At 48.0% G+C, this 26,424-nt stretch overlaps 1 protein-coding gene across 2 annotated transcripts in view; it reads left to right on the forward strand.

The window, feature by feature from the left end:
- Positions 1-26,424, forward strand: part of TAF5L (TATA-box binding protein associated factor 5 like) — a 128,403-nt gene that overhangs the window by 26,586 nt on the left and 75,393 nt on the right. The window lies entirely within an intron of this gene.

A 26,424-nucleotide genomic window follows, 5' to 3' on the forward strand; every position in this document is an offset into this window, starting at 1 on the left:
GTTGTAGTTGTTTATATTTGTTTATAATTGTTTATTTTTCCTTTACCCTTATGGTGCGTACACACGGTCCAACTTTGCAGGACGATAAGAACGATATCTTTATCATATTGTCCTGTTTTTGGGCCCCTTCCAACGTCCAAACGATGGTCGATATCGACCATCGCCCGTGCATGCAGGCCAACCTGGTCGATATCAACCAGGTTAGCCTGGTTACTATGGGGACCCGTGATCATTGATCGAGGGTTGTTACAGCTGTTTGGGGGTTGGTGCATGTGCTGGATGTTCGATATCGAACATCCAGCACATGCAGGACGATCAGGCAACGATATCTGATCGTTGTCTGAATGCTCCGTGTGTACAGGCCAATAGACACATGAGTTGCACTGGGGTATAGATGGGTGATCCGTGGAATCTGGCACATTAAATTTTATTAACAAAAAAGTTGTTTCCTTCTCCTCCTATGCGCCACCTGACTAAGTTTAGATTAAGTGCCTGATTGGCGCGGGTGCTTTCTGAGGCTGCCTCCAGTCTGCTTTTGATTTTTTTTTTTTGTTTTAGAAGGCACAATGCTGGCACCTGTTTATTCACCATCATGGTTGGCCACATTAGCTGGGGCCATATGTGAACTGACCCAGGAATTGACGGCCTCCCGCCGAGAGAGGGAGTTTGCTAGGGTGGAAGGGTCTAGTACGGGATCCTTGCCATCATCACAGTTAGCAGATCCTGGGTTAGCTCAGGGACTGGCCCGTTCAGTTGAAGACTTAGTCCAGGTTTCCTCCACTTTAAAGAGATTGGGGACAGGATGTTCTAATCAGCTGCCAGGAATTCTGAGGGTGCTGCTAAACGATCCACCCAAACACGAGTCAGAGGTGCAGCATCGGTGGCTCGAAGAGGTAAGTCCAGAGGTCGTCAGCCCAGCCTCTCGTTGTCCAGACCCCAAACAAGCAGATAAACCTGCAGCCTGACTGTCTTTCCTTCCACCTGGGGGACCCAATGGTGGGTGCTCCCCTACTCAGGTTCAGGGAGGTTAGGTTTAAGACCTGTTCGAACGCCTGGGTCCGAAATCTAGTGTCACTAGGTTACAAAATAGTTTCTTTGCCTTCCCCCAGTTTGTTTTCTCACCACGGGAAAGCTGGTCTCCGTGCAGAAACGAGTTCTGCAACAGACAAGCTTCTTGCAGCCGAGGTTTTGATCCCAGTTTCAGTACCCCAGCTTTCGCGAAGGTTTTATTCTAACCTGTTTGTGTTTCCGAAACTGGACAGTTCAGTCTGGCCTATTTTGAATTTAAGCTCCTTGAATGCTTAAATGACCTTTCACAAGTTCAAGATGGAATCTCTGCTCTCAGCCATTGCGGGCCTGGATGCAGAGGGAATTTCTGGTGTCTCTAGACATCAAGGATGCTTATCTGCACATACCGATTTGGGAACCGCATCAGGCATTTGTTCGGCTTACGGTCCTGGACTCCCATTATCTGTTTCGGACCTTACCCTTCGGTCTGTCCTTGGCACCCAGGGTGTTTATAAAGTAATTGTTGCACATCTGAGATCCCTGGGAGTGACCATTGTTCCATATCTGGACGATCTCCTTATCAAGGCTCTGTCAGTAGAGAAACTTCGGGACCATGTATCCTTGACTAACTGGGTTCTCATTCAACATGGCTGGATTGTAAATTTCCAGAAGTTGAATCTGGTGCCGTCTCAACGTCTCTAGTTCTTGATAATGATCTATTCAGGTTTTTTCAGTTCGATCTCCTGTCCCAGTGGTCGGGATCTTTTCTTCAGATGCACAAACGGGTTTGGATGTCTCCCTGGACTTGCACATCTCTGCTCTGGTGCCTCCAGAAGGATCATCTCATGGTGGGACAATATTTTGGCACCTGGAATTGAATTCTACTGACGGACGCCAGTCCTCAGGGCTGGCATGCGGTGGTCCTAGACAGCCCGGTTTCAGGGTCGCTGGTCGCACCAGGAGACTCTCCTTCCGATCATTGTGCTGGAGCTCAGAGCAGTGTACAATGCCCTACTTGTATTCTCTTCTACAGGGTCTCCCGGTTTGCGTCCAATTGGATAACACCACAGCTGTGGCATATATAAACCCGACGAGGGCACTCGCAGCCGTTTGGCAATGAGGAAGGCCAGTCGCATACTGCAGTGGGCATAACGACACAACATGCCCATTTCCGCCGTGTTCATCTCCGGGGGGTGTCGAGAACTGGGAGGCAGACTACTTCAGTCTACAAGATATCCTTCCCGGGGAGTGAACCCTTCATCCGGAGGTATTCTAGCGGTTGGTTCAGCATTGGGGCCGGCCTCAGATAGACCTCATGGTCAGTTGGTGGAATAATCAGTTGCCATTGTACTGTTCCACGACGAGGGATCCAGCAGCAGAGACAGTGGACAGTGGACGCTTTCTCCGTTCCATCGCAGTACAGTCTGGTCTACCTATTTCCACCTTTTCCTCTTCTGCCGCGGATGCTCAAGCGCATCAAACGTGAGTCCGGCACGGTCATTCTGGTGGCACTGGATTGGCCTCTGCGCACCTGGTACTCCAACCTTCTGCTTATACTGGCATACGATCCATGGCCTCTGCCACTCAGGGCGGATCTTCTTTGGCAGAGTTCCATTTGTGTACCCTGGGTTACCACATCTGCGTTTAACGGTGTGGACGAGATAGAGGGGTAGAGGTATCACGGAGGAGGTTATCCCCACCATGCTTCAAGCTCGGAAGCCGGTGACAGCGGTTCATTACTATCGGTTTTGGAGGTCTGATGGCGCTGCTTCTTCGACCGCCCGCCTCCTTCTCTTCCTGCAGGCAGATTTGGAGGCTGGGTTGCGGTTGGGTTTGTTGAAGGTACAGATTTCCACTTTTATCTGTTTTTTTTTTTCCAGCAACAATTGGCCCTGCTTCCAGAAGTTCAGACTTTTTTGCAGGGGAGTCTTCGGGTTCAACCATCATTTGTGCCTCCTACTACGCCGTGGGATTTCAACTAAGTGTTGCAATTTCTCCAGTCTTCAGTGTTTGAGCCCTTGGAGGAGGCAGATTTCAAGTTTCTTTCCTGGAAAAGACTGTTGGCTCTGGCTTCTGCTCCGCGTGTTTCGGAACTTGGGACCTGATTCTGCTGCTACCCTTATCTTATTTTTCATGATGACTGGGTGGAGCTCTGTATGAAGCAGTGTTTCTTACCTAAAGTGGTTTCCGCTTTTCTTATAAACCGGCTTATTGTTCTGGCACTGTCGGGTGTCGATGTTTCTTCTGCATCCTCTGATGTGGTTCGGGCTCTACAGATCTATGTGGCTCGTACAGAGGCCCTGCGAAAATTGGACTCTGTCTTTTATAGATTGTAAGCTTGTGAGCAGGGCCCTCTTACCCTTATGTATGTCATGTATGTATGTCTTTTACAACCCAGTATAATGTTAATCTTGATTCAAATTGTAAAGCGCAACGGAATTTGCTGCGCTATATAAGAAACTGTTAATAAATAAATAAATAAATAATGATGTCGTCTGGCATGACTGGCCTGCGTCCTAATAGATTCTAGCTAGATGGATCCATTTGGCTGTTCGTCAGGCGTATTTGCAAATGGCAGGGCCCCGCCATTGTCTTGGCACATTGTACGCACTTGGTTGGTACTTCCTGGGCTGCTGGCAGGGGTGCTTCTATGTTGCAGCTCAGTCGTGCTGTCACTTGGTCCACTGTTCATACCTTTGTTCCGTTTTATCATTTTGATACCTTTGCATCCTCTGAATCTAGTTTTGGCCACAGGTTTTTGAAGGTTCCTCAGCACTCTCACTTTCGGATGACCCCAGAGTAACCCCAGTGGATGAAGGAGATAACAGAATTTTGATACTTACAGTTAAATCCATTTCTCTGATTCCATAGGGGACACTGGACGCCCTCCTAGCGCTTTTATCCTGCTGTGGTTGTTCTTCTGTCTGCATATGGTTTGCATGCGGTATGTTTGTGTGCTCGATGCTTAGACCGTTCAGCTTGTTGGTTCCTCCGATTGTTTTTTGTTTCTCCCTCTTGTTTTGCTCTACATTCTTCTGTCTCCATTTGGGCTTGGTTAATCTTAATCTACAAAGGTAATGGCTCTTCCACCTCCGACTCTTCCCCTACACTTGTATTCTTCACCGTGGGAAGAGCAATCTGGATCCGAATCCTCCTCTGAATGAAGGACCGCAGCACCCTCAGAATTCCTGGCGACAGATTCCAACATCCTGTCCCCCAATCTCTCTAAAGTGAAGGAAACCTGAACTAAGGCTTCAATTAAACGGGCCAGTTCCTGAGCTAACCCAGGATCTGCTAACTGTGACAAAGGCAAAGATCCTGAACTGGACCCCTCCCTTAGCAAAGTCCCTCTCTCGGCAGGAGGCCAACAATTCCTGGGTCAGTTCAGACACGGCCCCAGCTAATGTGGCCACCCAGGATGGTGAATCAACAGGTGCCGGCGTCGTGCCTTCTAAAAGAAAACAAACAAACAAAAAAATCAAGCCTCAAACAGCACCCGCTCCAATCAGGCACTTAATCTAAACTGAGTCAGGTGGGGTATAGAGGGGAGGAGCCAACTTCTTTGTTAATAGCATTTAAAGTGCCAGGCTGCACGGATCACCCATCTATTACCCAAGTGTAACTCCAGTGTTCCCTATTTTATCAGATAAATGGATTTATCTGTAAGTACCAAAAGTTTTTTTTCTTTTTTTTTTTTTTTTTTCTGCTGTCACTTGGGAGAAATATAAACCTATACTAAAATTGAAAAATCAGGATCCACATTTACTCGCCATGGAGTTTAAAGATTGTTTTGTGAAATTAGTGGATCTAGCAGGATGTGCTGCAGTCAATAGGGATGTGTTTTTGCCCTTAACCAATTGTAAATGGCTCGGCGCACAGCCCAACAAATCAGAAGGTGAAGAGACTCAGGCAGGCTTTGACGCCCCCTGTGAGTGTTCCAGGTAGCACCAGTGGTATTGGCATGCTGAACTTGCAAGCACCATCATAAAAGGAGAAACTGAGTGATCTGGAGAGTTGTCCCTGAGATTCCCTGCCAGCAGTTGGATTTTGTGTGTAATAAAGATCTGTTTTTGTTTTGTTTTATATGTAGACCCATGCCACATAGCTGATGCTTAACCTAATATATGATTGTTCTGAGAAAAATGGCCCTACGTAAGCCCTGATCCCATCTTGCATCTTACATCTCATACAGATACATATACAGGCAAGGCTGACTGTTTGGCCAGATCAATTAATATCTGTAGTTAATTTGTGCTGTGCAGAACTGAACAGATCCATCTATTTGGGTATTGAACATTTAGAGAATATTTAGAAAAACACAAAAGCAATCAGTCCCTTAAATGCCCCTCCACATACTAACAAACTTCCCTACGTTCCTCTTAAGTGTCCCTCAGTCCTTCTGACATGGCATCAATTCACCTCACAAATCCCAAATAATACCTAATAAATCTCACGTTCTCAGACCCCCTGCGTGCTCCTTATAATGCACATCACTTCCTGTTGTGCTGCTAGTAGATTACATTCAGGGTCACATGGAAGTTGCACAGTTGGATTATTGTTGAATGGTTGTAGGGCGATGATTACTGTAGCCTGGAGAATGCACCTGAACTGTGGTAATTTAGTATATAAATATACTGTTGATAGCAAAGGTGTCATACATGTTTTAGTACACACAGCAATACACTACTCCAGTTCTACCCCAATTGACATTACACTTGGACTACCCTAACCCAACTCTTTCTTCTTTGCAGCCTCTCAGCAGCTCACTGAGCTCACGGGAGAGGCTTGGGGTATTCCTGGCAGGCGGCTGTTCCTGGTCCCAAAAAGCGTCTTTTTACCCTTTCCCTACTAAGGCCCGTATTCCATTAGTTTTGCGTACTCGATAAAGTTTCACCTGCCATACTTCTCACCTATATCGCGTATTTTAGCCTCAGAAACTTATCGTGCGCATACCCGCAATTCACTCTATTCAATTCCAAAAGAAGCGAAAATGGTGACACACGATGTCAGAACAGGCGAAAAGTGGAACAGTCCGAATCGTGGAAATCAGGCTGACCCACACCAAAAAAAAAAAAAAAAAGATGAAGAACATTGTGGATCAATGTAGTAGTGCCCAATTAGTCCTAATATTACTGTTTGGGGTACTTAAGTTTCCCAATTGCCATTTATTCGCTTATTTGCACAAGTGTTGAAGACTAGCATAAAGCAGTATTTTTTGGAGAAAATAAGTAGTCCAGTCAAATTTGGGGCACCTGAAAATGGGTGCAAGCATATTTTAATGTCTCTAGAGTGCAGTTTTAATAATTGCGAATTTCTGCCCTCAATCCCAAAAACACTTGACCCCTTCTTAGTGCACCCCCAGAACCTTACCGCTAGTTTGTGAACTTGAACCCCCACTTCGTGCTTTTTAGCACCAAAATTCAAAGTACTTTTTTGCGGTGTTAAGTTTTTTTTTTTGAGGGATTTTTTGACGCATTTGTCCATTTGGTGGGCTGTTCCAAGGGTTCTGAGTGGTTTCCCCACGTTTGCACCCCCAACTAAAAAAATAGCACTTCTTTTCTCCTGCTATTCAGAGGCAAAACTTTTTCGCCTATTACATTGCAGTGACTTTCCACATACGTGAAAAGTGGATGGAATTGAATACGGAGATAAGTTTTTGCCTGGCGAAAAGTCGCAATCATCGATACTTTTTCGTGGATCTCGGCTTTTCGCTTCTAATTGAATACGGGCCTATGGAGTGTACTAAGTGGGAAGTCCCTCCCACTGTTGATTCGCATGTGGCACACTTAGTCAGAAATTCTACGCTGCCTTTACCATCTACATCTTTAAGGAAGCCATGGATAGAAAGCTAGAAACTTGTCTAAACTCAGTCTACTCACTTTCTGGCACTATCACTAGGCCAGATATGGCTGCGGCCTGGGTGGCTAAGGCTATCAAATGATGGGTAGGGGCACTGGAAGAGAGCCTGCAATCAGACGCTGCCAGGGAACAACTGGCCTATATCTCCCATATTCAGGAAGTGGCTTCTTATATGGGAGAAGCTGCCTTAGGATACTGGACTCCTTGCCTCGCAGGCATCTGTGACTTCGTAGTCGCACGCCGGGTTCTTTGGCCATGGTCCTGGAAGGCGGACATGGGATCCAAGATGGCACTTGAATCCTTAGCCTTCTCTGTAGACAGGCTGTTCGGCGCACAATTGGACAAGATTGTGGCTTTTCTGCCATCAGCAACTGCCTTTAAACCTAGGCTGTTCTTTTTTTTTTTTTTTTTTTTTTTATTGGTCCTTCCACCCCCAGGGTGGGTAAGGCAAGAGGACAGTCTTTTCCCAGGCAGCCTAAGACCACCAAGCCACGAGTCAAGCAGCCTTTCTCGGCCAGACATCCTTCCAAGCCTGACGACAAATCTTCTGCCTGATGGGGAGGGCATCCTCCCAGGGGGATCCCAGGGTGGGAGGCCGACTTCTTCAATCTGCCGACTCTTGGCGTCAAACAACAACAGATGCCTTGATCCGAGAAGTGATCTCCCAGGGGTACGCCCTCACTTTGATGAGGCGCCCTCACTTTGATGAGGCGCCCTCCCCAGCAATTTTTTGTACAGGTCCACCATCAGACCCTTTAAAGAACCTGGCCCTCCAGGAGGCTATTCACTCACTGCTCAGTTCAGGTGTGATAAAGAGTTCCTTCGGCTTAGAGAGGAACAGGTTTTTATTTCACTCTCTTTTTAATTCGGAAGCCAAATGGGTCTCATCAGCCTATTCTAAATCTCAGATCCCTCAACAGGTTTATCAGAGTGCCCAAGTTCTGTATGGCAGGATTTAATGGTTTCTCTGGACATTCAGGATGCATACCTGCATGTACCTATTACTCCAACCCACCAGCGGTTCCTGTGGTTTGCTGTTCTGCAGCAACAATACCAGTTTTGGGCACTACCCTTTGGTCTGTTAACAGCCCCTCGGGTCTTTACCAAAATAATGGCTGTTATGGCGGCACACCTCAGACGCCAGGGAGTCAGAATCCTGCCATACCTAGATTACCTCCTTAATCTTGGCAGACCGATTGTGTAACAACGCCATCTCCAGCTGACCGTGGAATGCCTGCAAACACACGGCTGCATCATCAATTAAAAAAAAGTCCTCCCTAACACAGCGGATGATACATCTGGGGGCACTCCTAAATTCTCGAATACAGAGGATCTTTCTGCCAGCAGACAAGATTTTGACACTACACGTGCGTGTGCGCAGCTTGTTCTAAAATCGGAGAGTATATAGGAAAAGTTCCTGGACTGCACACCCTGAATATATATAATGGGAGGTGCTACCTGATGAGACTAATTGCAGGCGCTGAAACAGACATCTCAGGTGCACAACTGCAAATTACTGATAATATATAAATGCAATAAAATTTTAAGCATAATCATGGCCAAGGTTATGGGCCTACCCACCATATCCAGGTAACCTCTTTAGGGTAGGTCCCCAACGTACTAGGGTTCAAATCCAGAGTGCACGACACCCCCAAACTAGCCTAGCTAAGCTGCCCCAGGGCACCGCCATAGTAAGAAAAGTGCAGTGCAGTGCAAAAGACATAGTTAAGAGCAGCCACTGTAATTCCTACATGTTCACCTGATTTGGATGTAATAACCCTCAAATTAAATCTGAAAGTCTGCAGTTAAAGCACATCTTGTTTGTTTCATTTCAAAGCCATTGTGGTGGTGAATAGAGGCCAAAACATGAAAATTCTGTCAATGTCCCAATATTTATGCACCTGACTGTATGTAAGGGACCTACCCTAAAGAGGTTACCTGGATATTGTGGGTAGGCCCATAACCTTGGCCATGATTATGCTAAAAACCTCTACTGATTGCAAAATTGCATTTATATATTATCAGTAATTTGGAGTTGTGCACCTGACATTTGTCTGTTTCTGTGCCTACAATCGGAGGGTATGCATTCACTCAGCAATGCAGATCCATGGTGTCCACCTTCGATATGGTGGAATATGCAGTTCCACTCCAGACCTCTGCAACAACTGATTCTCTCCCGGTGGACCGGACAGTATCTTCTGATCTGGTCCCAGATGATCCTCCTCTCCGGAGCTTTGGCTTTCCCTCTCATAGTGGCTACAGACCTCCCATCTGGACAAGGGTGGCCCCTTCTGGATTCCAGATTGGGTATTTCTCACGAAAGATGCCAGCCTTCACGGATGCGGCGTGTTAGTCGGTCATCATTCCTTTCAGGGATGGTGGACAACTCAGGAAAGTCGCCTGCCCATTAACGTTCTGGAGGTTCGAGCAGTGTACAGAGCACTCAGGCACAGGATATCCTCCAAGGCTGACCGGTCCAGATCCTGTCTGACAACGTAACTGCGGCAGTGTACCTCAACCATCAGGGAGACACGCAAAGTCGGGCAGCCATGTGGGAAGTGGTAAACATTCTGGTCTGGGCCGAAGGTCATCTCCCAGCAATCTCGGGCGTGTTCATTCCAGGAGTCCTCAACTGGGAAGCGGACTTCCTAAGTCATCAGTACATACATGCCGGAGAATGGACTCTCCATCCGGATGTCTTTCAACTCCTTTCAAATGGAGCCTGCCAGACCTCATGGCCTCACGCAACAACCACAAGGTCCCCAGGTACGGGTCAAGGACCCAGAAACCCCTTAGTCGCCTTCACGGACGCTCTGTCAGCGAGGTGGGACATCAATCTCGCATACCTCTTTCCTCCGATCTTCCTCCTCCCGAGGGTGCTTCGGAAATTCTAGCAAGAAGGTGGCACAGTGATACTAATAGCCTCGGCCTGGCCCAGGCGACATTCGTTCAATGACCTACGGAGTCTCTCCATAGACACTCCGTTTCCACTTCCTCTACGACAGGACCTATTGATGCAGGGCCCTTGCCTGCACACGGACCTACCTCATCTGTCTTTGATGGCGTGGCTCTTGAGTCTTCTCTCTTAAGAGCCAAGGGTTTCACTTCCCTGGCTGATGTCAGAACATTCTTTCAGAGTGTCATCCGCATTTAACCTCCTTTTTGTCCTGGTTGCTCTGTGGGATTTGTCTTTGGTTCTCAGCGCTCTACAGGCTTCTCCGTTTGAACCTCTGGACTCTGTAGACCTCAAGTGGCTGACAGCTAAGACGCTCTTTCTCCTCGCTATCTCCTCTGCCCGCAGGGTATCTGATTGAGCAGCGCTGTCCTGACAATCCCCATTTTTAAACTTTCATCCGGACAGAGCTGTCCTCCATACCAGGGCTGAGTACTTCCCTAAAGTGGTATCCCGGTTCCATTTGAATGAAGAGATTGTAGTTCCGGCCTTCCAGTCCTCAGATCTTTCTGCAGGTGAAGCTTCCTTTGATGTGGTTTGTGCTCTTCAGTTCTACGGGGATCGTACATAATCCTTGATGAAATCAGATTCTCTTTTTGTGATGTATGGCTTTCACAAGCGAGGCTGACCAACTCGATTTCTCCGCATGACAATCTCTCAGGCCTACACGCAAGCAGGGTTACAGCTCACTCTACTCGGTCTGTGGGACGGTTTGACCTAGTGCTTCTGCCGAACAATTGTGCAAGGTGGCCACGTGGTCTTCCGTCCACACCTTTCTCAGGTTCCACCATTTAAAATTTTTTCGCCTCAGGATGCTTCCTTTGGTCATCTGATTCTCCCTTCTGCTCAGGAACCCTTAGGGAAACTGCAGTGGGACATCCCCGTGGCATCCCTGTGGATCCCCTATGGACCCCGAAGAAAAAAATAAAAGAGTTATGGTAGACTTACCTTTTGTTAACTCTATTTCTTCAATGTTCATAGGATTCCCTGGGCGCCCACCCTGATGCACTTGGCCACATTGGCTATTTTCTCTCTTGATCACTGATTCCTTCATCTACTGGGAGAGTGTTTCTTGAGTAATGTTCTTCCTTCTCCTCTTTCCTGCTCCTGCCTTGGGCTTGTTTACAAAACTGTCTTGGGGGGAGGGGGGGGTGCATCCTGGGAGCAAAAGCTTAACTTGACCTCTCTGACCCCACACACCCCGCGGTAACCATGTGGATCCTAAGGACTTCGAAGAGTTAACAAAGGAGAATCTACCATAACTCTTAATTTAGGCAGGAACCGAAGTTAGGTGACTTTCGGCTGTTCCCAGGCTGGTTCAAAAGGCAGAGCAAGCTGATGTCTCCTCCACGCTGCTGCTCCGGAGTGTGCTTATAAAACTGAAACTAAAAAGTTTTGTTTTCTGCTTGTGCATTGCTCAGTTAGGGTTATTTATTTTATTTGTTTTACTTTATTTTATTTCATTCGATTTTTGTTTTCCTATTTTCTATCTTTAAAGTGCCATTGTAAAAATAAAGAGTTGGAACACAGAGACTGTTCTTTTGGTACATTATACATGTTTTAAATGTTCTGCTAAACTCCTCAAAGGGAGTAAGGAGCCCCCTGCCCTTCATGCAGATTTACAAATGGAGGCGATTTGTAAATGCTTGGCTGGGAATACTCTGCCAAAGGAGATGTTACCACTATGGGCAAAGGTAATGGCTCAGTCCATTGCTGAGTTAGAAAAAGAAGCACGTTATGTACACATAGCCAGGCTGAGTTTAGTGCCTCGGTACCTTTTACCTCTACAGCAGGCCCCACCATCAGTCTTACTCTTCTGAAATAGACGGTAATCCGTTAGATTCAGGTTTATCTTTACAGATGGACAAGCTTTATAAGCTATATTCATCTTTTAAAGCCGTCCTAGGTTCGTCTGGGGCTTGTGCTCGTAAACACCAGCCTCCACAGCCGGTGCATTGCACAGAGATGATTGCAGATGAGCCGTCTGAGAAGATGAGGAAGTGGTTGATCAGGACTGGCTATACCACCCTGGTCGGGAAGACCGTTCTGCCAGCCATTTAAGATTAGCTTTTATGCTTCAGCATTTCCTTCAGGATTATTTAAAAGAGAGGCGATTTTGGCCTTTCCTTCACTTACACTTTTCAGATGTCTTAGGTGAAGCTTAGCCAGGGCCACAGCACTTCAAACAACCACTGCTGCTGCTCTTAAAATTCCTACAGATTGTAAGTGCTTAAATCTTTATTTTCATTAACGGGTACTACTGTACCTTGCGTCCAGCTTTGACAGGTGCCTGGGCTACCAACGCTATATAAGCATGGTCTCACCAAATAGCAGAGGCTATTCAATTAGGAGCAGACACTTAAGGTCTCCCGACCTTCTTGGACAACATAAAGCAGACTTCTATTTAGGTAAGTCATGCTTCTTTGGATGCCATTTCTCTCCTTTCATGTATATCTGCTTTATCTGTCTTGGCCAGAAGGTCACTTTTGATTGCTTTCCTGGGGAGGCAGATAATGAGTCTAAGAAGCAATTCCTTGCATAGGACAATTTTTATTGGGGCCAGAACTGGAGAGCATAATTATGCAGGCAACTGGCAGTAAGATTCAGTATCTGCCAGTTCTTCCATCCTGCCCTAGAACTCCTAGGTATTTGCCCTTTTGGTTTTCTGGTACAGTAGGTACCAGTCTCCACTCACAGAACGGGTGACTTCAGAGGGAAAATGTCCATGGGGTCACTTCGCCCGTACAGGTGACTGGGCCTCCCAAAGACTCTCTTCAGGAGGATCCCAGTTCCACTGGTGTAGGGGGCCGTCTTTTATTTTGGGAAGTCTGGTTCCCGTGAACAACAGACCTTTTGGGTCAGAGGGATTCTCTCCAGAGGTTACATACTGGGTCTAGAGCGTCGTCCTCCCTGTCCAATATTTTTTTTTTTTAACCTCTCTTCCTAAGGATCAACTCAGAAGAGGGACACATTAATAGGACAATTCACATACTGTTGTTTTTAGGAATATCTATACCAGGACACAAGCAGGGTCTAGGATTTTATTCCAATCTTTTCCTTGTTAAGAAACCAGACCGTTATTCTCATCCCATCTTGATGTTTAAAAACTCAACCCACACTTAAAAGTGTGGAAGTTCAAGATGGATATTTATGATCCGTGTCCCTTGACATTGAAGATTCATATCTGCACGTGCCAATTTGGGAACGAGATCACAAACTTTGCCTTTTGCAGTAGGTCTTCATTTTAAATTTCAGGCTTTGCCCTTCGGGCATTCTACTGTGCCCAGGGTTTTTATAAAAATCTGGGTCCTCAACCTGCCCAAGTCCAATCTGGTCCCAGTACAGATTATGGTGTTTATAGGCATTTTCTTTGATACCTTGTGTCAGCATGTATTTCTGCCATGATCAGGGAATTGCACTGCCTGATCCAAGTCCTTTTGTGTCTTCACAGGGTGTCCATACTACACTGCGTGCAGCTACTGGGAAATATTTTAGCCGCTTTCACCTTGGAGGCCCCTTCAGCGTTGGAGGAGGAGGGCTCCCTGCCTTGATTGGCAGTTTTTTTTTCCCCTGTCCGTACATACACGCCAGTCCCTATATTGGTTGCTTTGCTCTCCCAACCTGTCCATGCGTTGTTGGCTTTCCCTTTTAAGTGAACACTAGTTCATTAGTCTACAGGGATGGGGTACAGTGACTGTAGGGTTCCAATTGGGGGGTTTGCTCACTGGAAGAGAGAATGCTTTCCTTAAATGTGCTAGAACTATGAGCATTTTTTTGTGTTCTGGTCCAAGGCACAACATTTTCTGAAATGCAGGCCTTTACAGCTTCAGTATTTCAATGCCACGGCATTGAACATGTCAATGACCGTCCAGATCATAACAATAGCAGAAAGACTTTGTACCATTTTTATCTCAGGGGTAGGCAACTGGGAAACCATGTTTCTCAGTCGACCACGTACTTCACCCACGGGAGTGGTCCCTACATCCAGGACACATTCAACCAGATTGTGTAGAAATGTATGGCATACAGGATGAACAGGAGGCTTCCACAGTATGAGGCACGGTCCTGGAATCCTTGACAGCCACGTGGTTCTTCCACTTCGGATATCTCTTTATACCCATTCCCATGCTCCCGCATGTAATTAGACGGATCAAGTGAGAAAAGGCTCAAGTACTTCTAATGGTGCCAGATTGTACACGGGGGGTTATGGTACATGAATCTTGTGTCTGGTGGTCGATCAGCCGTGGAGGCTGCTGCTGCAAGAGGTTCTATAGTAGGGTCTGTTCTTCCATCCCAAATTACCTCAGTTTGCCTATTTCTACTTCAGGGTCCATAGGGTATCCACAGGATACCTTGGGGTATAGGCGATGGCGGCAGACATCCAGGCACCACAGAGTTAAAAACTTCTCCATCCTCCCAGGATGCACTGGGGTCCCTCTCCTATACCCCGCCCCCGAGCCTCAGGCACTCAGTTTTCGTCGGTGCCTGGCCTAAGTCGGATGCACCGTACAGAGTGGGGGTCTGCACGGCCCCTGAAGTTCTTCAATGCAGCTGTGGCTGCACATCTAACGAGCAGACAACATGGACAGTCTGTACTGACATCCATGTCGTCGCTCCTACACCCCGCTGGTACCAGAACGCCGGTACTGATCCGGGGATGCTGGTGAGTGACTGGGGTCACAGCTAGCGGTGGCCCTGGTTGCCCAGACTGTGGCCGGATTTACGGGGTTTCAGGTAAGCGGCAAGGTCCTGCGGTGGGTCCCAGCCGAATAGCACAGTCCTTAATCCCCAGGCAGGGGGCTCCCTGGGGACTGGCTGCAGTGTGGAACCAGACTACTGATCCCTGCGCTTTCCACTACCCCCTGGGACTGAGGACTGGACAGAAACAGTAAATGTCCAGCGTCCCAGGGGTTAAATGCATGCCAGGGGAGCGCGCCTCCCCCGCTGCACATGGCCTCTCCACAAGGTGGTTAGGCATCTGCATGCGTTCCGCCCCCGGACAAGCCCTCCCTCTGCTTCTCGGTGGCCATTTTAATACATGTGGCAAACGCTGCTGGAAGCTGTTAACGCCGGCATCGTGGTCTGGGTCCCCCTACATACCTCTCCTCCAGTGCAAGGTCAGTGTATGCAGCGCTGTTTCCTACCAGGCTGAGGTCTGGTTAGTTGATGAAGCGCAGATATTGCAGGGTTTTCAATATTCTGCATTGTATGTGACTTTGGGCTAGCGCTGCTGTCTGTTACTTTCACTTTCAAATACTGTCAGCTATTTTCCCTATCCCTTTCTTCTTCTCTGCTAACAAGCCCTTGCGGTGCGGTGTTGCAAGAGGGATTTATACCTTTACTATACAACTTGTTGTGAAGTGCGGTGGTCACATACAGCTCCAGGTCACACACTCAGTATGTCTGACAGTGAGCATGATTTCCCCATTCCGCCTAAGTGTACTGTATGCAAGGTACCATTGGCAGAGGGTGATGGTAACTCTGATGGATTATGTAAGGCGTGCCCGCGGTTGGCACGGCCGACTTCTGTCACTACACCTGTGCAGGAGCTACCATGGGCTTGTTTTGCTACGGCACTTACTATCCTGGTGGGCCAGTTAACAACAACCCCTGCATGTCCCCAGATGGGGGGTCTCACAGCAGTCTATGGTGTCGTCCCCTATGCAGGGGTTTCCTAAACAGTTAATAGTACCTCCAGAGTTTCCCGTTGTCTCCCCCTCAGGTCATCCATGAACCTGCGTGGGCTATTTCACTGTCTACCTCAGTACAACAGCTGTCAGAGGTGTTACAGGTGAGTCGTCTGTGCGGGCGCAGAAGCGTCAGCTGCAACCTCATCAAGATCAGGATGCTGTGACGACAGATGATGGCGCATACATGCGGTGCGCACGGCCTTGGTTATTGAGGATGACGCTCCTCCTGTAGCTAAATCGAAATATGCCTTTTTCAAGGATATTAAAAGTGATGCTACGGTGTTTCCCCTATCTGATCAGCTAGTGGATCATTTAGAGGAGGCGTGGAAAACATCGGGTAAGCTTTACCAGCCCCCTAGACGGTTTGCGGTGGCATACCCTTTTGCAGATAATTATTTTGCAAAATGGGATAACCCGCCACAAGTGGATTCACACGTCTAGTAAAGAGTGCTACGTTGCCTGTGCCCTCTATGTCCTCCTTAAAGGATCCAACGGATCGCAGGGTAGAAATATGTTTGAAAATTATTTATTCCCTTGCAGGAGGCGTGTTACTGACCTGCTTTGGCTGTGTGATGGGTGGCAAGAGCTATGGAGCACTGGGCTGATACCTTGGAGGCATCCCTGGACCCAGACTCGTCACCTGAACAGGTGGAGTTGGTGGGTAATTTAAGGGACTCGGCTACCTTCATTAATGAGGCAGCTTTAGATATGGGCCTCATGGCATCCAAGATCTCCTCGGCAGCAGTGGCGGCTCGTCGTAACCTGTGGCTGCGTTCTTGGAAGGCGGATGCTGATTCCAAAAAGGGTTTGGAGGGGTTACCCTTCAATGGAGAAGTGCTGTTTGGCCCTGATCTAGACAAAATTGTGGATACTTCGGCAGCAGCTAAGTCTGCGTGTCTGTCTTCCACTACTGTCCCATCAGGAGCGGGTTCTTCGTCCTTTCGGCCCTACAGAACGCAGAACAGACCCAGGGTACAGTCCTTTCCTAGGAGGACTGTCGCCAAGAAACCTGCAACGCCCAGGAAGCAGGCCTGGTGTACCAGACGTCCCACTCCCAAGTCCGATGACAAACCCGGGACGGGCCTCTCTTTGGGGGATCTCAAAGTGGGAGGCCGACTTCTGAAATTCGCCCAAAGCTAGTGTCTGACCACTTCAGACACATGGGTCAGAGAAGTGGTCTCTCAGGGGTACGCCCTCTCCTTCCGCAGGAGGCCTCCCAGACGGTTTTTCACCATGGGTCTTCCGTCCAATCAAGACAAGGCCCAGGAACTCAAGAAGGTAATGCACTCGATGCTCCAGAATGGAGTTATAGTGCCAGTTTCTTTGTCTCAGAAGGGATTGGGGTATTACTCCAATTTTTTTTCTGGTGCAGAAACCCAATGGGTCCTACCGGCCAATGCTCAACCTCAAATCCCTCAACAAATTTCTGAGGGTTCCTCGGTTCAGGATGGAGACCCTGCTTTCCATTATTTTAGCAATGGAACCTTGGGGATTTCATGGTGTCGCTGGATATTCAGGATGCTTACCTGCATATCCCTATTGTCCCAGCACACCAGTGCTTCCTCAGATTTGCAGTGGTCAAGGACCACTTCCAGTTTCAGGCTCTGCCCTTCGGTCTGGCTACAGCACCTCGGGTGTTCACCAAAGTTATGGCCGTCATGGCAGCCCACCTGCGGTTGCAGGGAGTCTGCCTGTTACCTTATCTGGACGATCTCCTGTTACTGGCGGAGTCCTCAGAGAAACTTCAGCGCCATCTGCAACTAACAGTCTTTGTATTGCAGTTTCTCGGCTGGCTGATAAATTGGTCCTCCCTGGTACCATCACAGAGGATGCTCCATCTAGGAGCTCTGTTGGATTCCCAACATCAGAGGATCTTGGTGACGGGAGAAAAGATCTCTGCGTTACAGGCAAAGGTCCGTCTTTGCCTGCAGAGTCGCCGGGTGTCTATTCACTCGGCATTGAGGTTACTGGGATCCATGGTATCCATGTGTGACATGGTAGAGTTTGCCCAATTTCACTCAAGACCTCTGCAGAAGCTGATCCTTTCTGGATGGAATGGGTCGCCCCAAAGGATAAAGACACAGACTATGGTGCTTTCCCCGGAGGTGCGATTATTTCTGGCCTGGTGGCTACAGACGGCTCACCTTAACAAGGGGTGCCCCTTTTGGAATTCAGACTGGGCCCTTCTGACGACTGATGCCAGTCTCCGAGGCTGGGGAGCGGTGATGGGTCCACACTTCTTTCAGGGAAGGTGGACATCGGTAGAAGCTGCTCTTCCAATAAACATATTGGAACTGCGGGCAGTATTCAAGGCTCTCCATCAAGCAAGACAGTTCCTGCAGGGTAAACCTGTGCAGGTACAGTCGGACAACGCCACCACGGTGGCATACATAAACCGCCAAGGAGGAACTCGCAGTCAGGCGGCTCTGACAGAGGTGTCCCGCATTCTAGTATGGGCGGAATAGCATCTCACCGCAAATATCTGCAGTGTTCAAACCAGGAGTTCTCAACTGGGAAGCAGACTTTCTCAGCCATCAAGATGTGCATCCAGGAGAGTAGTCTCTTCACCAGGAGGTGTGTCAGCTACTGGTGAACAAGTGGGGCCTTCCAGAGATAAATCTCATGGCCTCACGACACAGCAACAAACTGCCAATGTTCGGGTCAAGAACAAGAGACGCAAAGGCTGGTCTAATGGACGCTCTGGCGGTCAAGTGGACCTTCCAGTATGCGTACCTCTTCCCTCCGTTCTCCCTTCTTCCTCGAGTGATACGCAAATTCAAGTAAGAAGGCGGCACACTACTGCTGATTGCTCCAGCGTGGCCCAGGCGGCACTGGTACACTGATCTTCAGAGTCTCTCAGTGGACACTCCGCTGTTGTTGCCTCAACATCAGGACCTGCTATCTCAGGGTCCTTGCCTTCATCCGGACCTGAGTCGGCTGTCTTTGACGGCGTGGCTATTGAGACTGCCCTCTTGAGGTCCAGAGGTTTCTCTAGTTCGGTGGTGAACACCATGCTGAGAGCTCTGAAGCCTTCATCTGCCAATGTCTACCATAGAGTGTGGCGGGCTTTCTTCCAGTGGTGTCGCACTAGAGGTTATGCTCCTCAGGTGTTCAGATTGTCCAGGGTTCTGGCCTTCCTACATGCGGGTTTAGACCAGGGTCTTCGCCTAGCTTCCCTGAAGGTACAGGTGTCTGCACTTTCAGTGTGGTTTCATCGTAGGATTGCTATGCTTCCTGATGTCCGCACCTTTATGCAAAGGGTGCTTCTTATTCAGCCTCCCTTTGTTCCACCTGTGGCACCATGGGATCTGGCTGTGGTCTTGAAGACTCTTCAAGGACCGCCATTTGAACCACTGGGCTCAGTAGATTTGAAATGGCTAACCATTAAGACTGTATTCCTTCTGGCTATTGCTTCGGCCAGAAGGGTTTCGGAATTGGGCGCTCTCTCATGTAGGCCTCCATTTCTAATTTTTCATAGAAACAGGGCTGTGCTGCGCACTCGTCCTGGGTTTCTTCCAAAGGTGGTATCTAGTTTCCATATCAACGAGGAAATTATTGTACCATCGTTTACTTCACCGAACCTTTCGGTTGGCGAGGCCACCTTGGATGTGGTGCGGGCCTTGAAAATCTATGTGGACCGCACTTCTGTCTATTGGAAGTCAGACTTTTTGTTTGTCCTTTATGGCTTCCATAAAAGAGGTTGGCCTGCCACTAAAGAAACGTTGGCAGGATGGATTCGACTGGCTATCTCTGAAGCTTTTGCTCACGAGGGCCTTCCTGTTCCATCTTCTGTTAAGGCTCATTCCACTAGGTCTGTGGGTCCTTCGTGGGCAGCTCGATGTGGCGCCTCAGCTATTCAGCTTTGCAAGGCAGCCACGTGGTCAACTGTCCATACTTTCGTACGGTATTATACTTTTGATACCTACACCTCTCAGGATGCTTCCTTCGGGTGACGGATTCTCCTCTCAGCACAGGAGCGTCCCCACCCTTGAAGGATACTGCTTTGGGACTTCCCCAAGGTATCCTGTGGATACCCTATGGACCCTGAAGTAGAAAATATGAGATATGGTAAGAACTTACCTTTGTTATCTCTATTTCTACGAAGTCCATAGGGTTCCACAGGACTCCCGCCCTGTCGCACCTGTACTGCAGATGGGCTGTGATTCTGGTCACCGGTTTTTTCGTCTCCCTCTGGTGAGAATGTGATTCTTGTGTGTTCCAGACTTTCTTCTCTCTCTCTTAATCCTCCTCCGGCCTATGGCTTGTGACGAAACTGAGTGCTTGAGGCTCGGGGGCGGGGTATAGGAGAAGGGACCCCAGTGCATCCTGGGAGGATGGAGAAGTTTTTAACTCTGTGCTGCCTGGATGTCTGCCGCCATCGCCTATACCCCAAGGTATCCTGTGGAACCCTATGGACTTCGTAGAAATATAGATAACAAAGGTAAGGTCTTACCATATCTCATATTATTTTTCATCTTTCCTACTTTCGGAGCTTAATTTAGTTTTGGCTGCTCTTCTGCGGGCTCCTTTCTTCAGGGTCAATAAGGAGTCAACAGGGATACCATAGGGAAATGTGGTTGGAGTGATCCAGGCACCAAACAGCTAAGCTGTCAGCTCCCAGGATGCCTCAGGTCATCTTCCACATATATACCCTGCCCCTGGCCACAGGCTTTTTATTTTAGGTTTAATTTTTTTTATTTTTACTTCAGAGCAAGCAACACTAGGCATCCTAAAGGATGCCTGTGCTTTTGCTCCACCTGCCCCTGCCGGTGCAGGCACCAGCGGAGCTTGGCTAGCAGCGATGCTGGGACCCGGGACTGCATCCGTAAGCACGGGGACGCAGGTAAGGTGCTTCCCCGCTCTCTGGGAACCACGTGGCTGTTGGAGACCTGACGGAGGTTGCTGTAGTGGGGCGACCGCCGCATCCGCTTCCCCACTAGATCACCGAGGGAAGTCGGTCTGGCGTCGGGGACAGCGGCCATGTTATAAGGCCAGCGCACCCGGGGGGGAGGGGGGTTAATACAGTACAGGAAAGGTATGCGCTCCCCGGCAGCCCCTCCCGCACCCAGGCGCCAATCCAGCTGAGGTTTCCCTGCGTATGGGTTGCTCCTCCTACCCTCCTCTGTATATGAGACGCAGAGCCACCACTATCAGTGCATTGCTGAAGCTGCTGGTCTCGAGGTTTTGGGTCTAGTCTCTCTGTATACCTCTCCCCAGAGGCCAGACTCAGAATCTTACCAAGCCTTGTATTTTGAGTAGTTGATTCAGGGCCTATTGCAAGTATATTGTATATGCATTTTATGTGACTTTTGCTAGCTCTGCTGTGTTGTTACTGCATTTTTTTTCTGTACTGTCAGGTATACACTACCATTCAAAAGTTTGGGGTCACCCAGACAATTTCGTGTGTTACATGAAAACTGACTCTTATTTATCAAATGAGTTGCAAAATGAATAGAACATTTAGTCAAGACATTGGCAAGGTTAGAAATAATGATATTTATTGGAAAAAATAATTTTGTCCTTCAAACTTTGCTTTCGTCAAAGAATGCTCCTTTTGCAGCAATTACAGCATTGCAGACCTTTGGCATTCTAGCTGTTAATTTGTTGAGGTAATCTGGAGAACTTTCACCCCACACTTCCTGAAGCACCTCCCACAAGTTGGATTGGCTTGATGGGCACTTCTTGCGTACTTCTTGCTCAAGCTGCTCCCACAACAGCTCAATGGGGTTGATATCTGGTGACTGCGCTGGCACTCCATTACAGATAGAATACCAGCTGCCTGCTTCTTCCCTGAATAGTTCTTGCGTTATTTGGAGGTGTGCTTTGGGTCATTGTCCTGTTGGAGGTGGAAATTGGCTCCAATCAAGCGCTGTCCACAGGGTATGGAATGGCGTTGCAAAATGGAGTGATAGCCTTCCTTATTCAAAATCCTTTTTACCTTGTACAAATCTCCCACTTTACCAGCACCAAAGCAGCCCCAGACCATCACATTACCTCCACCATGCTTGACGGATGGTGTCAAGCACTCTTCCAGCATCTTTTCACTTGTTCTGCATCTCACAAATTTTCTTTTGTGTTATCCAAACACCTCAAAGTTCGATTCGTCTGTCCATAACCCTTTTTTCCGAGTATAATTGAACCCACAAATGTGATGCTCCAGATACTCAACTAGCTCAAAGGAAGGCCAGTTTTATAGCTTCTCGAACGAGCAAACCCGTTTTCAGCTGTGCTAACATAATTGCACAAGGGTTTTCAAGAGTTTTCTAATTATCCATTAGAACACTGGAGTGATGGTTGTTGTAAATGGGCCTCTTAACACCTATGTAGATATTCCTTTAAAAACTAGACATTTGCAGCTAATATAGTCATTTACCACATTAACAATGTATAGAGTGCATTTCTGATTATTTTAATGTTATCTTCATTGAAAAAAAGTGTGTTTTTTTTTTTTTTTCAAAAATAAGGTAATTGAACGGTAGTGTAACTATCACTATTTCTCCTCAACCCTTAGATACAGGTGTGTGTGGGGAATAGTATAATAGGCAGTCACATTTGCACTCATTTATTATGTCTAAGAGTTAGGGTAAACGGGAAGCTGAGGCCCCGATGCTGGTTTGATTTAAAATATATTTGGCAGGCTTGTCCCCTCAGGACTTTATGCAGTTTGTGTGCTATTTGTTATAAGGAACCAACTCACCACTCCAGTCTACAAGCCCCTGTACAGGAGCCATCTTGGGTGTCCTCCTTGACTCAGGTTATAACACAGCTAGTGGACAGTTTGGCTGCTACTACGCTGCCTCCCATAATGGCATGTCCACAGCAGTTCCAGCATTCTATATATGGCTCAGTCAACTATTGCGTTTCAACAAATGTTGCAGGCGAACAGACCGGTAGCCACTAAAGCACTTAAGCGGACTATATAATTTTGTCAGTCTGCTCAGCATGTAGATTCAGACGCATCATCAGAGGAGTCAGATGATGCGCTGGGTTCTTCTCCAGGGTCTATCTCAGGAGAGGAGGACCATCCTTCTACATTGGATGTCCCTTTTTTGGTGAGGGCAGTCATATCAATCCTAAATATAGAAGATGATGAGCCAGCTCCTGGTGCCCACACACATACCGACTTGCTTCCAATCAGCCGATGTACACGATTTCCCCTGAACTCTCCCCAGGCAGTTGTGGTCACGATTTGGAGTTAAAAATGTCCAATCTGACTAAAGATCTATCTTGCAGCCAATGCATTGTATCCCAGATTGGCTAATCTGCCCTACAGCACGGCAGATCTGAAGATGTGAGGTACGACGAGCGGGGACGCGCATTGGCAGCGTGATCAAGTGTAGAAACTCACGATTTGGCCATTTTTTACATGATCTGTCGTCACGATTCGTCGAAATCGGCCAAAAGTGGATGAAAAGTCGGTATGTGTGTGGGCACCTTAAGGCTCCAGTGTTTAAACACCACAGATCTCAGAAAAAAGGAAAAAACACACATCAGCACTTGGTAATATACCCTAAAGCTTACTCAGAAAAAGTAAATAAATAGAAAACTAATCAATCACAAATATATGTAAAAATAACAATCACAGTTTAATTAATACAAATAGACAAACATATATATTCCAATTACATACATATAAAATGCATAAGAATACCTTTACAGTGACCACTACGGCCTAAACAGTGGTACCAAATGATAAAATATATATGGATGTGCCTATCAGAATCTCTTCTGTTGGCACAGCAATAAAATGAAGAAGTACCAGTTTGTGCAAGTTAGTAATATCTTGGAATCATCTAATTAGTTGCAACTTAAGTTTCAGTAAGAACAGTAAAAATGTATCCTGATTGGTGAGCCGACTTGTATAAACCTGAGAAATTTCACTTATAGTTTGCTGTTATAGTCTCGGATATTAAATGATGTGCTCTGTCTGTTATGAATCAACCCACTTGGTGATAAGTGGGGAATAGTGAAAGAATCCCTTTTAAACCCTGTGCTGGTACTGTTGCACTCACCCGTTAATCCGTCCCGTCCGAAACAACTAGTGTCAGCCGCTGCTCTGGCGATAGTAAGGCAGGCTCAAAAGTCCAAGGCAACTGCGGGGAAGGTGATGTCCGAACAGCGGCTGCTCGTGGTGCAAACCGATCGGTTGTGACCACGGGCGGCAAGCCTGCTTCGTAGGTAATTAAAGCCTACTAATGATGGAACGGATGGTGAGGAGAAAACTTCTCTCAGCGGCGGGAGGTGTATAAGTCGATTACCGCTTCCAGAGTACAGCAGCTTGTATGGGCATTCACAACCAGGATACAATGATATCAGAGACACCTCTGACGAAACCGCCGGGCGCGGAGAAACGCGTTAGAAGTGTACTAGAAAGTTCCCCAGTGGTACTCTCTGATATCATTGTATCCTATCTTTTCTGAGTAAGCTTTAGGGTATATTACCAAGCGCTGATGTGATTTTCCTTTTTTTTTTTGAGATCTCTTTAGTCCAGATGGTGGCAACCGTCTAACATCAGCTGCTGGTTAATTTACCCTGGTACATCTTGTCCACTGTGAGTCTCTATTTCCAGGGCCAAGTGGAATTTTTTTCAAGCTGGCATACCTTTTTCCTCCGATATTCCTCCTCCCAAGGGTCCTCAGGAAATTGGCCCAGGCGCCATTGGTTCACCGACATACGGAGTCTGTCCATAGGCACTCCGTTTCCTCATTTTCTATGGCCGGATCTGTTGACCCTGCCTGCATCCGGACTTACCTCGTCTGTCTTTGGCAGCGTGGCTCTTGAGTCTTCCATCTTAAGAGCCAAAGGTTTCTCCAGCTCTGTGATTCAGACGATGCTTAGGGCACGAAAGCCTTCCTCTGCCTGCATCTATTATAGAGTTTCGCACTCCTTTGGCCAATGGTGTTCCCACAGAAAGTATGACCCTAAAGGTTTTTAGGATTCCCCGGGTACTTGCTTTTCTCCAAGCTGGATTAGACCTCGGTCTCCACCTGGCCACCCTGAGAGTACAGGTTGGATCGCTTCTCTGTCGGATGTTATATTTTTATTTTCAGGGTGTTCTCAGAGTTTAGCCACCCTTTGTCCCACCGGTGGCACTGTGGGAATTGTCTTTGGTTCTCCCCCATTTGAAATTCTGGACTCAGTAGATCTGAAGTGGTTGACAGCGAAGACACTTTCTCCTCGCCATCTCCTCTGCCCGCAGTCTCTGATTTCGCAGCGCTCTCTTGTCGCTCCCCCTTTGATTTTTCACCAGGATAGAGCTGTCCTCCATACATGGGCGGATTACCTTCCTAAGGTAGTGTCTCGTTTTCATGTGAATGAAAAGATTGTGGCGCAAAGGGTAACACTGCAATCAGTGGCAGACACGCAGGGGGTCCGGAAGGTTAGTCCCACAGGACTCTCATTTAGTGTTCAAAATCATTCAGCACCTTACCTCCTTCCTACCCCCAGCACTTGCCTGCTCCTAACCCCCTCCACCCCCCAGTACTGCCCCAGCTATCTGCCCTTATACCCACTATCCCCAGCACTGCCTGCCTCTAATCCCCTTCTTGCCCCCCAGTACTGCCCTAGCTAGCCACCATTATCCCCATAAACAGCACTGCCTGCCCCTAACCAACTCCTTGCCACCCAGCACTGTCCCAACTGCTACCTACACGTACCGGAATGGGTATGAAGTCCCTAACTCTATCCCAACCCCCCCCCCTTCTAACCTTAACCCTCCCTTAGTTGTGCCTAACCCTGACCAAACCTAGTGCCTAACCCTAACCTTCCCCCGGGGGTGCCTAAACCTCACGGGGGTGTCTAACCCTCTCCCATAGGGGTGCCTAACCCTAATCTCCCCCCCCCCCCCCCCAAAAAAAAAAAAACCCGAACCTCGCTAGACTCCTTAAACCTAACAGTCTCCACCACCAAAGGCTAACACTTGGGGCTCCCCGACTTACCTCGTTCAGGTTGGCGTTCCAGCATCGGGTTTAAGATAGGCGTCGGTATTTCGACACCTATCCTAAGTACCTTGCCCGGATGCCGATGTCTGTATTGAGACTTCATAGCTACATCCCCACTTATCCCCCCTTCCTACACCAACTTCCACATGCCCTTACACCCCTGTACCCCCTCCCTGCACCAACTGCTCCCTGCCTCAACCCCCATCTCTACCCCAACTTCTGCCTGCCCTTACCCCCTACTACACCAACTGTTACCTGCTCCTAGCACTGTCCCATCTGCTGTCTAAACTTACCCACTCCCTACCCCCAGCACTGCCTGCCCTTGCCTCCTTCTAGCCCCAGCTCCACCCCAACTGCTTCTTGCACTTAACCCCCTCTCCCCCAACTGCTTCCTGCCCCTAAATCCCTCCTTGCCACCGAGTACTGCCCCAGCTACTATCTACCCTATCCCCAGGATTGCGTGCCCTTAACTCCCTCTTCCCTGTTCCCAGTACTGCCCCAGCTGCTATCTACCCATATCCCCACCCCAACTGCTTCTTGCAATTAACCCCCTCTACCCCAACTGCTGCCTGCTCTCAGCACTGCACCTGTTGGCTACATGAGATCAAAGCAATTTTCAAGGAATTCTAAGCATTCCGTACTGTAAAATAATAGTGTGACTTCACATGGTGTATGTGTAGGGCATTTGGGGTGGTCTGATACTATATGGGGGATCTCAAAAGCATAATAGGTAATGGGACCCAGAAACAGTGGTGTAGGGCCCCATTTGTTTTAAAGTTAGGGGTCCCGGGGCCCACAATTTTTTAGCTGAGTGCGATCACTGGTTATGGTAGACTTACCTTTTGTTAACTTTCTTTTTCTTCGAGGTCTATAGGGTCCACAGGGCACCCACCCTGACGCACCTGGCTGCATTGAGTAATTTTTCTTTCGGCCACGGATTCCCTCTTCTTTTGCGAGAGTGTTTCTGGTGTCT

Source organism: Taudactylus pleione, unplaced genomic scaffold (assembly GCF_031769625.1).
Source record: "Taudactylus pleione unplaced genomic scaffold, aTauple2 ptg000760l, whole genome shotgun sequence".
Lineage (NCBI taxonomy): Eukaryota > Metazoa > Chordata > Amphibia > Anura > Myobatrachidae > Taudactylus > Taudactylus pleione.